Genomic DNA, 4,705 nt, shown 5'->3' with positions numbered 1-4,705 from the left:
AACCAGCTCCTGGAGGGATCCCTTTTCTCTGTGTGTCTCTACAGGTCTGTATTTCCCACTGACGTAGTCTGCCATACAGGCAGCGCACCGTACCAATACCCTCCCTGGTATTTTGGTGATGGTTGTCATGGTACTTCCTACTTGAGTCGGAAATTCTATTGAACTAGTACCTCCTTTAATTGTCTATCGTGGCCTGCAACTCCTCAGGTTATCTTGTGAGAGACAGCACCACCAGGGTGAGCCATCAGCATAGAAACATTGACAGCTGAGCAAATGGATCTTCATTCCAGGGCAATGGAGCTTCACTTCAGGGGAACCGTGAGAAACTCTGGGATATGGCCAAGAGAAACCTCCAGAAGTTTACAAGGAGAAGTGTCCGGTCCTGCACTGAGGGGGAGGAAGGTGCATCAGAGCCCGCTGGGACCTAACGTGCTGAGCAGTGGTCCTGAGGAGAAGGTGCTGGGACCTGGAGTGGCCCCCCAAAGAAAAGTGTCCCCCTGTGTGCAGCTCCCCATTTTGGAGGAGTGGGGAGGAACTGGAGAGTGCCCAGAGGAGGTCTGCCCAGCTGTGGTTCAGCGTATAGTGTCGGAGGATGTCGGAGTGGGAGACGGACCCGGAGTAACGATGGAGTCTCAATATGAGTATGATCGTTCTCCCTTTATTCAAGTTTTCACAGAGTATATATAGACAGGCAATAAGAGCACGCGCTAGCGGCAGCTATATGATTGGCTTACAGTCTCTTTTCACGCGCTGTCCATGCAGTTCATTCACAGATCAGATTGGTTACAAGAATTCACATAGTAAATTGCTTAGTCATTAGCACAACATGTTTTCTACCTTCTCAGTTCCCGTTTTTCCCATGTCCTAATTCCATTTTCTACCACCTGTTTTGCCCTTAATCCAATCTCTCACAGTAGGGAGGCTGGCTCACGTGACCATTTTCTCTCAGACACATTCCTACAATCCCCCCTTTTTCTTCTTGAGCCAGCCAGACCTTATGCATGGCATTTTCTATCATGTCAGTCACTTTGCGGAGAACACATGAGGCTACCATAATCAATAATAATATAACCAACAGTAGCATGAGCCCTTGCTTTAGTAAGTCTGATAACCATCCCGTTATACCCCATGAGTTTGACCAATCATCGAAACCATTTTTGACCGCTTTTAATTTGGACATGTTATCCTTGTTGTGACGCTCTTAGCAGGTTATATACTAAACACAATTAAAAACAGAATCAAAAAGAACCCTGCTAAGGCAATAAATACCCAGATTCCTAAATTTAGCCCAGAAAGCCAATTTCTTTGGATTTACCCACGAGAAATCCTTTTGTAATATTTCAAATACATTGCGGTTGCTGACAGCACGAGCGACCCTGGAAAAACAATCGTGGCAACATTTCGATCATCATAGTTACTGGTTTTGAAAAGGTATGTGACAAAAATACCCACTCTAATGCAGTCAGGCTCTTTGCATCATCCCACTGTCCTATCAGGGCATAAAGTTGAAATTCTTGTAGGAAGGTGTTCAATGTGTCTTGCAGCAGTAGTAGACTATATCTTATCTTTCAACATGCTGTGATGCCTTCGGAGCTGTTGGGGTTAATGAACATAAAACTTACGGGGGGGGCGGGGGGGGGGGCAGACACAGTGCTTCAGGGCATCCCCTGTACCTTCAAAGTGTGCTCATGTCTCTCTCCCCCTCTCTGACCCGAGACAGCCTCCTTATATCCTGCACTGGATTGAGTGGAGAAGTACAGGCTAGAGTCGCTGCATGCATGGCCAGTGCACACAGCGAGTCCCACCAGACTCTCCTGCGCTGGATCGAGTAGAAAAGTACAGGCCAGAGTCGCTGCACACGTGGCCAGTGTATGCAGCGAGTCTCACCAAACTCATGATCCAGCTTTGCTAACAGCAGCTGTCTGATACGTGACTACATTGTTGTAATCCCTTCTTGTTATCTTCTTCTGTGAAGGTCAGGTTCTCATGGATACACACATAGTTTTTAGAGCAACATATTCTACAACTCGTACAAGGATACGATGCAAAGCGGCATTTACAGCTGATCGTATAATGCTTATTAAACACGGCAAACAGCGTACTAAACATAACAGACAAATTCCTTCCACACAGGCAATGAGTATAATTTGCTTCAACCAACCCCACCCCCAAGTCCATCCAGCAAAGAGATTTCACCCCGTGGTCTCCACAAGTTGCTGGTTCGGTCGGTGCAGTTCCTGCAGCTGGGCATGGATGGATGTGGAGTGGTCACTTAGATTCATACAGTACAGTCCTTTAAAATCTTGACAACCATGTCTGTGAGCTGAAAGCAAAAAATCAGTAGCAGTTCTGTTTTGCAACATCGCATATCGAATACTATCTACATCTAGCGATAACTCAGAAATAGCTGTACTAGTAGCATTGTTAAACTTATCCTTGGCAGCAAGAGAGTCCTTGTTATCACGAATCCTTGGCAGCAAAAGAGTCCTTATTAGCAAGAGCGCATGCAGACTCCCTGTTCTTGCTGGTGCTGTGCTTTGATCTTCTTCCACAACAGGCCAAGATTCCCAAGCAGCTGGATAAGGTGTCTGTGAGTCCATTACAGGCTTATGTCATCCAAATGTTTTTCTTGCCAGCACCCGAGACTGAATAACAATTGGTGTGATATCTGTGTTTTCCAGCACCCAGGTGCGAGTCCCTTGAGTGTATTTACAGTCCTCCTCGCCGATTTTCCGTTGCTTTCCCATATTCCACCCCCTTGCTCAAGAGACCGCTTCTGCTGGGTTCATTTTAGTCTCGCAGGGTATAACACAGAGCAATCTACTAAGGCATGCAATAACATAGACACATAGGAAAAAACCAAAAACATATCTCTATGGTACTGCTTTGAACCAGGTGTCCTATTTCTCTTTTTCTGATGCTTTCTCGTAATGTGTAAGGCATACTTTTGTGCTAACGTGGCACATTTCCCATCTAATTGTTCCTGTTTGGTTTCTTTTTTTTTTTTTTTTTTCTTTTTTTTTTTTTCCCATCACTTACGACTGACATAAAAGTCTGCCTTTGCAACAAGAGCTCAGTTTCTCATTTTTCCTTAAGTTTCTCATTTTCATACAGAGCATCCTATAGATTTTGGCTCGACTCCTTTTCCCAATCAACCATGACCTTATAGACAAACAACAAACAACCAGCGATACGCCCTGCATGGGCAAGCCGTTCCCGAGAGTGTAAACGTGTCGGCTCATGAAAACTCCCCCAATATTTCAGGACTTCCATCGGTTCTACAGCCCATCCTGGTGTATCTACCTGGGGTGCGCTCGCCTTACGTCTAAACACTGTGTATATACAAACTTCTTCACTTGATGGAGTGTCAGCCCTAGATGCATACGAAAACAGTACCACACCGGGCAGAACACTTGCTCAAGTGGAGTCACCTAACGACACTGCACACAACAAAAAGCAAACAGTAGCACACATGCTGATCAGCAGGTATAAGCTGGCGCCCGCACACACTTACACAGCAGACATACAAAACCAGCACTTCTATCTCAGGGAGACGACTGGGGAGGGGAGGGGGCGAGGCGGGCAATGTCAGGAGCAAACAGCTCCGGCTCTGTCCTTCTCTGCTGACATTCTGCCTCCTCCATCGGCCTCAGGTGGAGCAGAGGGGATCAGCAGGGGATCGTCCCGGACCTTCGGACCTGGCCTGTTCGATCCCCCTCCCATGGGTTGTAATGCTGCAAAAGCCCCGGCTGCTGTGGCTCGCTCCGCGTTCATATCTTGTAAGGTCGATAACACCAACCACCACGTCGTCGCTAACGGTGATGCCTCTTTGTCTCCTTTACTTATCATTTCCCACAGTTTTTTCCCAACAGCCTCCCATATTTCTGGTTTAAAAGCTGTCTGGGGCTCTGGTGCAAATCCGTTCTCTCTGCACCAGGTTAACAACCTTCGGAGCATACGCTCATCGTATTTCACCCCTCTCTTAGAGAGGATATGCAGGAGAAGTCTTAATATAGCCCCTTCTTCTTTTGTTACTTGTTGCCCCATCTCCTGCCCCGGCTTAATCAGTTTGAGCAACAGTTTCGCTGGTGTTTCAATCCCTCCCTTAGAGAGGATCCCAGCGAGTAGTGTGGCCGCAGCTTCTGTTTCCATAGCTGCGCCTGGGAGGTGAGGAGCGACCTCACGCCGTTGTCTGCTCCCGCTGATGCGCCCAAGCAGCACGTCTCCCAGCCGAAGTTTCCCACTCCCCTCCTCTAGCTGCTTACCGCAGTCTCGGAGAACTCAGTCGCGCTGAACCATCCTCTGCTACCAGATGTCGGAGGATGTCGGAGTGGGAGACGGACCCGGAGTAACGATGGAGTCTCAATATGAGTATGATCGTTCTCCCTTTATTCAAGTTTTCACAGAGTATATATAGACAGGCAATAAGAGCACGCGCTAGCGGCAGCTATATGATTGGCTTACAGTCTCTTTTCACGCGCTGTCCATGCAGTTCATTCACAGATCAGATTGGTTACAAGAATTCACATAGTAAATTACTTAGTCATTAGCACAACATGTTTTCTACCTTCTCAGTTCCCGTTTTTCCCATGTCCTAATTCCATTTTCTACCACCTGTTTTGCCCTTAATCTAATCTCTCATAGTAGGGAGGCTGGCTCACGTGACCATTTTCTCTCAGACACATTCCTACAGTATAGTGCACAT

General features: G+C 47.1%; 1 long non-coding RNA gene across 1 annotated transcript; it reads right to left on the bottom strand.

Annotated features, from left to right (window-relative positions):
* Nucleotides 1-642: 642 nt before the first annotated feature.
* LOC134526033 (uncharacterized) lies at nt 643-4,486 on the bottom strand. Its single transcript, XR_010073875.1, has 2 exons — nt 4,266-4,486; nt 643-2,323 (listed from the first exon to the last, which is right to left on the bottom strand). It is a non-coding gene; the product is annotated as an uncharacterized LOC134526033 (long non-coding RNA).
* Between the last annotated feature and the right edge of the window lie 219 nt (nt 4,487-4,705).

The sequence above is a fragment of the Chroicocephalus ridibundus genome, chromosome 21 (assembly GCF_963924245.1).
Source record: "Chroicocephalus ridibundus chromosome 21, bChrRid1.1, whole genome shotgun sequence".
Taxonomy (NCBI): Eukaryota; Metazoa; Chordata; class Aves; order Charadriiformes; family Laridae; genus Chroicocephalus; species Chroicocephalus ridibundus.
This window is presented reverse-complemented; position numbering and strand designations above follow the sequence as displayed.